General features: G+C 45.0%; 1 long non-coding RNA gene across 1 annotated transcript; it reads left to right on the forward strand.

The window, feature by feature from the left end:
• Positions 1-5,866: 5,866 nt before the first annotated feature.
• Positions 5,867-8,484, forward strand: LOC100192982 (uncharacterized). The gene is made up of 2 exons (NR_169276.1): positions 5,867-7,327; positions 8,125-8,484. It is a non-coding gene; the product is annotated as an uncharacterized lncRNA (long non-coding RNA).
• Positions 8,485-12,471: the final 3,987 nt, after the last annotated feature.

Genomic DNA, 12,471 nt, shown 5'->3' on the forward strand with positions numbered 1-12,471 from the left:
ACGACTTTCTTACTTGTAGTCTTCTTCCCGTTTGCGAGGAATCTCCACAAGTTGGAGCCTCTCACCGTTACAATATTGATCACAAGAAACGCACAAGAGTAAGATTGGGAAGAGCAACACACACAAGACTTAAATACGCAGCAGAACTACGCACACAAGTCACGACTTGAGCTCGAAACACAACACACAGAGTTCATAACTCAAATGGAGCTAAAATCACTAACACAAAGAATTGAATGTGTGAAGTTGGAGTCTTGGTGTCTTAGGATGCTTAGTGAATGCTTGGGTGACTCCTCCATGTGCCTAGGGGTCCCTTTTATAGCCCCAAGGCAGCTAGAAGCCGTTGGAGACAAACTTGGAAGGCCATCCTTGCCTTCTGTCGAGTGGCGCACCGGACAGTCCGGTGCGCCACCGGACAGGTCCTGTAGACGGTCTGGTGTGCGATTGCCTTCCAAATCGGGCACAGACGATCGTTGCAGCTCCAGGCCCATTGGCGCATCGGACACTGTCCGGTGCCCCCTGCCGACCGTTGGAGCCGCCACGCGTCGCGTGAAGATTGCGTGGCCGACCGTTGGCGCTGGCGACCTTTGGCTCACCGGACAGTCCGATGCACCACCGGACAGTCCGGTGAATTTTAGCCACATCGCCCCTTTGCTTTTCTCGAGGGCGACGAGTTCACCGCGAATGACTCACCGGACAGTCCGGTGCACCACCGGACAGTCCGGTGAATTATAGTCGTACACCGCCGTCGATTCCCGAGAGCAGCCATTTCGCTGGAGACCAACCTGGCGCACCGGACACTATACGGTGCACCACCGGATAGTCCGGTGTGCCAAGCCGAGCTGGACTTTGGCTGCACACAGCCAAGTCTTTTGCAATTCGTTTCTTTTCTTCTCTGCTCTGTTTCTAACGCTTAGACAAATGCATTAGTATACAAAAACCAATTACTAAGTCTGGAAACATACCTTGTTATATGATTTGCATTTCTTGCTTGTTTGGCACATAGCAACTCACTTACTATGTGTTGGACACTTAATCACCAAAACATTATAGAAATGGCCCAAGGGCACATTTCCCTTTTAGGGCTTATTCGGTTCTACCCCAATCCATATGGATTGAGGGGGATTGAGGGGGTTTCAATCCCTAGCAAGTCAAAATCTCTCACAATCCATATCAATCCCCTCCAACCCGTATGGATTGAAAATAACCGAACAAGCCCTCAGAGGACTATTGACCCATGTCAAAAAGTGTGGAAATACGAAACGTAGAAGATAAGCCTTCACAGGCAGCTGACTAGGGGTTTGCCACTAAGATAAACTAGAACTCATCGTAGTCCTGAAACTCCACAAAGTCCTCCATGTTGCCAACATCTCCTCCTGAGCATTGAGTACGGTGGGGACAACTGGGGTGGGGTGGTTTGTAAAGCAAGGGTGAGTACACATCAATGTACTCAGCAAATGTCCCGTTTGGTTAAAGTGGACTTGCTGTATGTGGAGTTAAGGTTAAGCTGTTGCTTTTAGCTGGTCAAGTTTTATTACTATAAGTAGAGCCAAATTTTAGTAATAAACCTAGTTATTACCCAAAAGCACTCCCTCCAAGAGGAAATACCAGAGATCAAAATTATAACCATCATTGATAACCATCATCATAAAAGTAACCAAAGTTCTTCTAATCAAAGAGGATCCCAAGGCCGCTCATAACCGTGAGCATGGCTGATATACCAGTTTCTCACACTCTGCAGAGGTCGCACACTTTACCCACAAGTCGTGATTCCCTTTCTGCCCAGGGTTCTAGCCTCCCCATTGATCACTACCAAGGTGACCTAGCAGGGTCTCACTACGTAGCCTTTAGAAAGATTTCTCAGAGGTCATAGTCACCCGTTAGGTTTCTCTAGTTTGATAAACATAGTACATCTCCCTAAAGGAAGGGTGACTAACAAAACCAAATCGAGAACCTCTGCAACCAGCCTCGGCAAAGCAAGTACTGTGCCCGGACCCCATTGACGGCCCTACGGCGAAGCCAACTACTCCTCCGGTTTCTTTAATTAATTAGCTAAGGGCGTCCCATTCCACCCTCATGGTTGCACTGTTATCCTGGGTTGTCACTCCTTAAACGGGTCCTTACGGAGAGGTACTCAGGAAACAACCTGAGTCCTCTAAAGTAATCACAAGAACATCATCGGGATAACATCATTGTATCATAATATTCACATCATGTTCATTGATTAAAGTAAAGCAATAGCATAAAGCTAACCATGATAACCCAAAAGGTAAACAAGGGTAAGGTAAATACAGACTAGTCAATCCTTAAGTTTTAAATAATGTAATGCAGGACAGTGAATTATAAAGTAAATAGGACATGATAGGTCTGAGGACACTTGCCTTCACTAGGTTGTTGCTCAGGGAGGTCTTCGGCAACACACTCAGGAACCACGGGTTGCTCGTTGTCTAAATAAAGCGATCATGCATTCAATACATTTGGTAAATGACAAATGAACAACACATCAATCATGTACAAACATTGGAACACATCTCAAAAAGTAAAGTATTAAATAAAAAAAGACATCAAATTATAAGATGACCTAATCTCATTTAGGAGTTGATTATTCTTTAAGTGTTGTCCATAATTACATAATCTAATTCTATTCATTTTATTGAGACCTAAAAGTTAAAGCAGAGATTAATTCATATAATACACATTATTAATCTCACAAGATTAAATATCCATTAACCCCTAGGGTTTCTTTTTATTTATTTTATTAAGTGAATAATTCAACACATACACTAATCTATAGTCTAGGTATAAAATTAAAGTGCACAGACTGTGGATGAACATAATTTATTTGAACAGAGAATATTCTTATGAACATTTTGCAATTTGAACCACTCAATTCAGAGTTAATATGAAAAAGATATGAAATAAACAAGTTTTGAAGTTTGAAATATGAAAATAAGTCTACTTCTGGAATTATTTAAAAGCACAATGGGCAGTTTAAAAGAACACAGGGGCCTGCGCGCGAAAACCAGGGACGACTGGTTCTATTACCCAGAAACTCATGGGCTCTTTAGCTAAAATTACACGCGAAGGGGTATCGGGTCCGCTCAGCCGTTAGATCTAAAATCAACGGCCAAGATTAGATCCATGGGCGAGCGCGCTGGCGCAGGCGCGCGGCGAGCGCTGACAGGTGGGCTCCGAGCGTTAGCGAACCAAGGCGGGGCTGGCAGACCGGACCCAGCGGCAGGGGCACGAGTGAGGGGAAGAGTGGGGAACGGTCGAATCTGGATCGAAGGGCTAAGATCAGATCTGCTTTGATTAAATCTAAACCGCCAGATTTCGGATGGACGCCCGAGATCCAACAGTCGGGGGCCGGACATGAGCGCGGTGGCGCCGCTCAGTCCCGTGGCGAGGGCTCGCCGAAGACGAGGGGGACGGCCACAGCGGGGCTCTAGGGGCATAGGGAAAGGGTCAGGCACGTTCAGGGTGACACGGCGAACACGACCGTGGGCATCACGCCGGCGCGGGAGCACCAGACGCAGACCGCGGTGGAAAGGTCCCGCGATGCGCAAACTTGCTCCGGTGAGCAATTACCCGACAACTAGGGCAATGAACGGGGAAATAGAGGCGCGGGGAGGTTGCTTACCACAAGCGCAAACCCAGGAGCGCCCGGAGGATGGCAGGGAGGCGGTGAAGTCTCGGGTCGACGACGGCGGACTCCGGCGGCAGGGGAAACACTTTGGTGAGTGCAGACCGGGCAAACCAGAGGGCTGGGGCGAACCGAGGGGTGTCCCGAGCTGCTGACGACGAGGTAGAACTCACCGTGGCAATGGACGCGACGCGAGCGCAACAAGAGTCGCGAAACGGCGGTGGTCCCTGGTGAGTGGCGGCGGAGCTCGGCTGGTCGCGTGCGCAGAACGAGACAGGGGGCAAAAGAGCTCGGTGGAGGGCGCAAATGAGCAGGGGGAGTGGGCGAGTGGTGTGCGAGCTTCTAAAGGGGCGAGGGCGTGCAGAGGTGGCCGGAGAACGCACGGTCGTGGGCGCGTCCACGGCGGGGAACGTGGGCGAGAGGTTAGGGACGTGGAGGGGGCCAACGGGTGGCGTGCTCGAGGCAGAGAGAAAGAGCCTGCGTGTGCAGAGAAGAAACGACGCCGACAGGGTGGCCCCACAAGAGCAGCGAGAGAGAGGGAGAGAGAGCATGCAGGTTGGCGCCGATAGGGCGGGACCCGCTTGTCAGGCACTGAGGGCACGCACGTGGGGCTAGGCCTAATGGGCCGACTTGGGCTGAAATTGCCTTTTCTATTTTCCAGGGAATTTCTAATTGCTTTTCTATTTATTTTCTCTAGGGTTTTCAATTCAAATTCAAATCAAGTTTCAAATTCAAACCAAATCAAACATGTGCAACAATTCAAAGAATATTTGGAGCTCAACATGATGCAACATTTCATGACTCATATGGTTTTGGACAAAATAAAATAAATAATTCCTCCCTAATTAAACTAATTCTACAAAAAAAGAAAAGGAGAGGGTGAAACTATAGAGAGAAGAGTAACACCTGAATTTGGTTGGTAATTAGCAAGAAATTATATACCCCAAATTCAAGGTGTTACACTTATTATTAGAAAACATGGTTATCTAAAACTTGGGGGAATTCTTACTAATCTACGAAAATCAAGATTTTAGGGTGCTTCATCAGGTTAACTTGATAGGACCTAATATGTTACCCTAATTTTATCTATCATATACCTTGCATAAAATGAACTATTGGGTAGTCTTGCTATGCTCTACCTGGTTTTAGAATTAATATTATAACTGAACTATGATCATGTTTTATTGTTATTATTAGCTCCATTATTGTTTATGATAAGATTATTGTGTTAATTGGAATATGGAGCGACCACCTGAGAAAACAGTGCTACCACAAGAGTGGAATGAGACATCCTTAGCCAAGTAATAAGGGAAGCTAGTACGAGCTAATCCTGTAACACCCCAGGTGTTTATCGTCTACTCGCCCACGTGTGTAGACTTTAACACGTGATAGCGGTAAATAAAATGACACTAAGTTTTAATCATCTTCGCCTATCGCGATTTTAATATCGCGTCTATTTCGTCTGTTGCGAGTGCGACATCGTTTTTATTTTATCTATCCGGGCTCTTCCCAAATTTTCGTGATATTCGGAACATAGTTGTTTCGAAAATCGGTGCGTCCGGTGGTTATTTAAAATTCATCGCTCGCGCGAATCCGAATTTGGAAGCCCGACCCACTCTGATGATTTCTATCCCGACTAGATTTGTTTAGCACTTGACGACAGAAATGTTCAGAGCAAAATAATCTAAATCGCGCATTGTCTGAGAAAAATCGTGCGCGAGGAGATGATCCAATTTATTCTTCAGCACACTCGGTAAAATAATAAAATCAACTGTGCTTAGACAACGGATAAATTTTTATCCGAGTTCGACTAAACCAGTGCTGTCTCAAATAATGTATCCGATACCCAGTCTATTTCTGTGTTGCTCGAAACAGTCACGAAAACTATCCAAACGAAATGTCGTCAGAATCGTAAACCTCGGACTTTTCATTTTGTGATCCGAGAAAATAATGTGTATAGCCGTTTACTATATCGCGCATCGATTATTTGCTCCTCGCTAAAAATCTTGATTAGAAATATCTGCGATTTTCGGAATACAGAAAAATCTAAAAAAAATAAATATCCCTAGGATCCTATCCAATCCCGTCCCCCCTCCTGCTTAGATTTTCTTCTCAGCGGCATTATCCTTTCATGCCGTCATGCGCGCTCCTTATCCTCTTCTCCCACAGGCGCGCTCAGATTTTCTTCATCCCGTGCCCAACCTTCATCTTCCAGCCGCCGCCCGACGAGCACTTCTCCATCTCCCTCCGCGCCCTGGCTCCTCTGCTGGCCGCTGGACGCGCGTGTGCCAGGGAGCGCTCCCTCCTCCCTTGTTTCCCTGGCGCATGGACTTCTCTTTACCCCAGTTCCTTGCCATGGCACACCCGAAGCTCCCTTCTGCTTCCTGCTCGGCGTCCTGCTCCAGCGATGCAGCTCGCCTAGCCGAGCTCCCTCAGCTCGCCCCATCCATGGCAGCGGTGCCCCTCTGCCTGCTGGAACTTCCTTGTCCGCGAGCCCTCCCTCGTCCAAGCGCCCGACCGCCCCAGCTCGCGCCCAAACTCCCTGCTTGGATTTCGTCCAGATCGAGCTGCTCCCATGGCGATTTCCCCTCGGATTCCTCCCTGTTCGCGCCACTCTCTCTCTCTCTCTCTCTCTCGAGTCTCTGTGCCGCGCCCTGGCTCGGATTCTGCTCGACGCCCCTGCTTCCCTCAAATCCGGTATGCGTTGCATTCTGTCGTGCTCCTCCCTCGTCGGAGCTCGCCGTCTGGCCATGGTGGTGGCACTGTTGTGCCTTTGCTCCCAGGTTGACGCACGCCCCGGCACTACTCTTCACTGGATTCACCTTGCTCCATCCCCTGGCCATGGATGTCATCGTCCTCCAGCCCCGTGGACGCGCGCTCCTCTACCCCAACATCGGTAGCATTCCTGCGCTTGTGTTCGTCGACCTTCACTCCTCTCACCATGGTCGGCCAACCTCGCCGATGCTACTCTTTAGGGGTCACCTCTAGGCCTGATCGATGATTTCCCTCGGCCCAAGCCTTGCCTGCGCGCCTAGACCTCCTCGACGCCCTCACCTTGTTTGGGTGCTCGTCGCCGGAAATGCGGGAGATGAGCCACGTCTCCCTCCAATTGTTGTCAAGCGGGCGACCTTGTTGTATCAAGCCGGTCGTCGTCCTTGCCTACGGCTACTTCTGCTGGCCCCTCACGTCGCTGTCGCTCAATACATGTGCTACGCCATTGGATGCTGGTCGAACCAGGGACATGCTTCCTTCTTCGTCATCGCAACAGCAGCCCCCTTGCTCCTCACCGTCGTGCTCCTTTTGCTGTCGGGCCGTGCTTTGCCACGTTCACTTCATTGTGTCGTCGTGGATTTGTCGACGTACTGCTGTGGTACCTGGATCACGCTCGCCTCAACCCGAACGAGTCGTACTGTCATCCTCTTCGTCGGATAGAAATCGTCACGCTGGCACGTTGAGATCGTCGATCGCCATCCTCGTCTACGCCAAGCCCCAAGCTGTGAAGACGCTCTTGTGCTGGCCCGCGTCATCATCATTCTTATCGTGGATTACCGATGTCAGTCGCCTCGACAACAACCACATCCACGACTTTGCCGTTCCAATAATTTTGCCGTACCGCCCTTCAAATCTAAGTCCTCGTCCGTTGGATCGTCATTGACCTTGCAACTTCAGCTCGAGTTAAATATGGTGAGTTGATTCGCTATTTCTATTATTAGTTTCATGATTGGATTAGCTAGATTTAATAGTCGTGATGATTCTGGTGTTTAGTAGGCATGCTGTGGGATGAGCTCCATATTCTTACTATTTTAGGTATGCTGCTCTGTAACGTCGTTCCTAAATAAATTGAAAGTGAGTAGCGCTAGCGAACCAATTTCAGTCGAAATACGAGAAACCCCATGATAAAGCAAATGATTTTATCTAGTAGTTATCGTATTCTATATTTAGTAATAGACTGAGTGTCATGGATGAATGTTGATTGCTACTAGAATAATTTAAATGAATAGCAGCGACAAGTCTGTTTCAGTTAAAATATGAGAATTTCATGATAAAGGGTCTACAATAATGTTTTAAGTCATTAAGCCTTAAAATTATGGTCTTATAAAGATCTACAGTCCTTGATAATACTCTACTTACGAGACTATGGAATAGTAATTTTAAAGCTAATTGTAAAGCTACTAATTGTTATTCTAAGTCCAAGGTATACTAGATTAATTAACCTAAGTATTGTTAGTCTTTGATATTAGGTGTTAGCTAAGAAAAATATAAAATTCATGCTTATTGTGTCGTTCGTGATGTTTGAGTTCGATTTGGTTAAGCTAGGAAGGCACGACTATTGCACTTAGTTATATGTCAATAACTAGTGTTTCCGTATGAAATAGTACAACGCCTCACTGCTAGGTGTTTAATTCGCGGACATGTAGTAATATTTAGTCTCGCACTATTCTTGTTTATCTGCATTCATGTGCATTATGCAAATCATTTAGGTACGTTCGTTGATCACGTGATGCGGAAGACGACCCCAGGATAATGCAGTGAGTGAACATCTCCGCAAGACGACGTCGTCAGTTGGACGAACCTGAAGATGCATAATCTGACAAATGTTAAGACAAAAGATGGTCGTCAAACGGACGTCGTCTAACAAACACTAACATAGTGTTTATTCCAGGCAAGCCCCGGTGCATGCAACCCCTTCCTTGTGTTTGTAAATTATTTTTACACACTTTAAGTCTAGCGAAATGTGCATTAGGTTTATAGGAGTTGCTTGAAAACCCTTTGATGTATTGCCTACCTTGATATCCATATCTTTATAGATACTTCTGATGAAGTATCAAAATATGATTTACAAAAATGCTTAGCCCTGCTCAGATCTTGTGGATAGAGGTTGTCTTTTGCATTAAGGCCTAGCTCAGGGGTTATCCTAAGGAAAGATGGCTTCTACCTGCAAGAATAATTTCATTGAGAGCGTGGTGGGATCTTACTGCAAAGTTCCCTTTGATGCTCTTTTCATCCTAAGGAATACAAACAATCCTAAGGGTGGAAGTACTTAAATTAGGACTTGGGCTAGAAACAGGTGATGTTCTACCCAGGTTGATTAAGGATTGGATGCGTATATAGGCTTGCTGATCAAGGACTATCTTAACTAGCCACATGCCCTGGATATGGGACAGGGTAAGCTTTGCCTCGGGCAGACTAATACCAGAATAAGATAACACGCAATGGGAGTGGAGAGATGGCGAGAGTAGCGTGTACCCTCCGTGGCAAGAGGCTGGACGGTGGTGTATCTGTGCTCTCGGTTGGCGTGAACCTGATCTAGTCTTAATAACCCCGGTGGCGAGTTGACATATGCAAGGGTTAAGTGCTACATATGTCGTGTGGTTAGAGATCCTCAGCTGAGTAAATCGATTTGGATCGTCGTAATATCCCCGGACGGTGGAGACTTGGTCACTGCCCTACAACCTAAGTCAGGATGTGAACCTCATGAATAAAAATGATGTTGTATTGATGAGATGGTGAAATTAGACCAGATGCAAACATAGTCTATTAATATTTAATCTGGCGTTAAAATATTGAAAGTAAGGACTCACTTTAGTAAGCTAATTCTGCAAAAGTATCTAAATTGATTCTTGCTAAAGCCTCTCCTTGATTCCCAAATCCAGCATATCCTTAAGAGTCTTTTCTTTAGTCGGGTAAGTCTTGCTGAGTAATTCCATACTCAGGGTTTTATTCCCTGTTGTTTTTCAGGTTATAGTTTTGTGCTGCTGTTGATGGTGTTAAGTGCCGGTGGGCTCGGCCTTCTTATATAAGTATACCCCATCTTTATCTTCTTATTGAGGATGGTAACTTAAGCTAGCATATATTTCAAACTTATAAACAATTTATAACAGTTCAAAGTTATTTCTTTGAATCACTTTTTGTAATCACTTCGATCATGTACATTATAAAACTTGATGTAACATGTAAAATTTGGTAATAAGATTTCCGCTGCAAAATTGTTGGTGTGTGATTTGTGTTTACTTAATCCCGCGGTTCTGGTTGTAAGTGGTTTATCCGATTCCTTGGGGCAATCGGACGGATCCTGTTAAGTTATCTGGTGCACATGCATAACAGTCTGAAGTCTTTGAGACAAGGACAGTGCATGTGGGACCAATAACTTGGGAGGTTCTGCCACAGCTGGTATCGGAGCAGAATTAAGTATATACGGTCACATACGTATTTTCAAAACAAAAGTTTTGGTTTCGAAAAACCTATTTTCAACTAAACAAATTGTTTGGCTTTGAAAAACAGTTTTGAAAAAACTATAATGCTAGCGACATCCTCTGTAAAGCCCTAAATTAAGGACTATCAGGTGGCTTAGTTGAAAACCATAACCGGGTGGATATTGCATACATGTGTATTGTTATTTTTGAGGCCATTCGGTTCTGAATGGATCGACGCTCAGGTAAGGTGAGATGTGAGAGCATGACCGAAAAAAAAACATCAGTCTAGGGAAGTGCTTAATTGTGGCGCTTGATTATATACATGTTATACATATGTATATATGAAGGCTGCGATGTGGAGTATTTACTTTTCTGGGATTCAGTACCCCATGGATGTGTATAGGTATACAGATATGGGAATACTGAGAAGTGTAATGTACTTGTAACGACGCACCTACGCTGAGGTAAGAAGGTGAGTTACCATAATGAGCTGCCCTATGGTTAAAGTGTGGCAACGGCGCCTATGCATGGCTCGGCGCTTAATGATGAGCTGGCCTCCATATAGCAATATATGGAGTATGAACTGTGATAAGCTATCATGTGTGAACTACATCATTGGAAATTGGGCTATGATGGATTTTTCTGCAGGTACACTAACCTCGAAAACGTATGTGTAGTTGACGACTAGCAAAATACCGTGAGAGTCGTAAATATGCCACCGATATAGAATGTTATTGCCACATTATGTTGGCAAAAACTTGTGAGGACGAATAAGACGATCATGCATCCTGATTGTTGCATCATGTTTGTCACCTATACACCCAAAATGCTTCTCTCATCCTTATTCCAGTAACCAGTGATTGTAGATAATGTGGTGTAGTGTTGAATTATGAACTTCGATGAAATAGCTGTCCTCCGTTCTTTAGGTAATCGATTTAGGTGTTATGTGTGTTTATTCTTGAACTTGATGTGTCGATAGAAGGTTAGTAGTTTGTTTGCTTAAAACGAAAAATTAGGCCATGTTCTTAGTTGGTGAACCATGACCCAAAGTTGATTTTTCCGTTATCACACCATGACCAAACATATACAAATAAATGCTTAGATAATTTCTTTGTTGTGTATAAAGTGTACCCAAGCTTAAACCAAGAATCTCGAGTCATGTCTCCTTCCAGAACCATTCCCTTGTTCAGTTGGTGCAAGCTGATATCCCTAATTCTAGCTTGCCTCTTCTTGAGGATCATACCGTCGCTTTATCAACCTAACCTAGAAAAGACATGTTTGATTATTTTCCTTAGTTTGATGCCTTTGGTTTCCTCATATCTATCGAAGGCATACCAACTTCATCTTGTGATTGTTTTCCCTCCATATCTAATCAGATACTAATCCTTGACCTTGTAATCTCTATGATGGGCATAGAAATATGCTTGGGGCTGAATTAACAGTCTCCCATCATACTCCCTTCATCAACCAGTTTAGGTTATGGCCATGTCTTATTCATTTCATCGAGCCATGATCTATTTGGCTCTCTACTTGTAATCATTCTTACAGGTGGAGTATCTCTTTGTATATTGTCACCCTTGCTCAATCTAGTTGTGTGGCGCGAGATATCTTATTGGTTACGTCTGGTAATGGTATTATGACTAAAACTGACGGTGCCACGACGAAACCGAGGGCCTCCTGTGGGTATACACACAAGGTTGTGCTGCTCGGCACGCGCTGGTATCACGGTTAGTAGTTGTAATCCATTATGAGACTATATCAATGTGTTATCTTGGCACAATCTAGTTTTGCCATGTGAGATTCTCTATTGGTGCCAGTTCGGTAGTGGTGTCATGATTAATGACTTATGGTGCCGCAGCGAAACTGAGAGCCTCCTGTGAATGCGCACACAGGACTGTGCCACTCGTCGGATGCTGGTATCAAGGTCTCTAGTCATGATTCATTGTGGAACTACCCTGATGGTTATCTTCCGTGTACTCCTTCCTTGAAACAATTTCTATGTTGTTTGTCAAGTGATCAAGCAACATCTATCATCTCTATTGGATCAAAAGGGGCATACCACTTCCTATGTGTGGTCTCTTTTCCCTTGACTTTGGAGTGACTGTACGCATACAAGTTCCCTTTGCATCCTTTGTGTAAAGGTGAAGCCTTGGAGCTTTTTAGTGTTGGAAAACAACTGATTAGCTCTCAAAATGGAGATTGGCTTTTCCTGCCGTTGAGATGCAGGAGTTTGTTCATTCGCTCTCTTATTTAATCCATGTATTCCCTCACCAAGTCAGTTCATCTCGCATGAAGAAACGGATGAACCACCTGACCAAATGGATTTTTACCCTAATGCATGATCAACTGTTAATAAGAGTGAACTCTCAACTCTTGGCTTACCGATGGGTAATAAGAGAAATTGCTCAATGTCAAAAGTAGTTCAACAAGTTGGTTTTACTAACTTGTAACTGCCCAATGAACAAAGATTGAGTTTAGAGATCGTTTTATCGAGTTGTCTAAACTCACTTTAGTTCAGTCTATCCTGAAGAAACCATTATCAAGATCAAGTGAAGGCTATGAACATATGCGCAGATCTTGTGCCATATTGGATTAGATTATGAGCATATGCATCTAAACTTTACCTTGTTGGCC

The sequence above is a fragment of the Zea mays genome, chromosome 6, assembly GCF_902167145.1.
Source record: "Zea mays cultivar B73 chromosome 6, Zm-B73-REFERENCE-NAM-5.0, whole genome shotgun sequence".
NCBI classification, from domain to species: Eukaryota; Viridiplantae; Streptophyta; class Magnoliopsida; order Poales; family Poaceae; genus Zea; species Zea mays.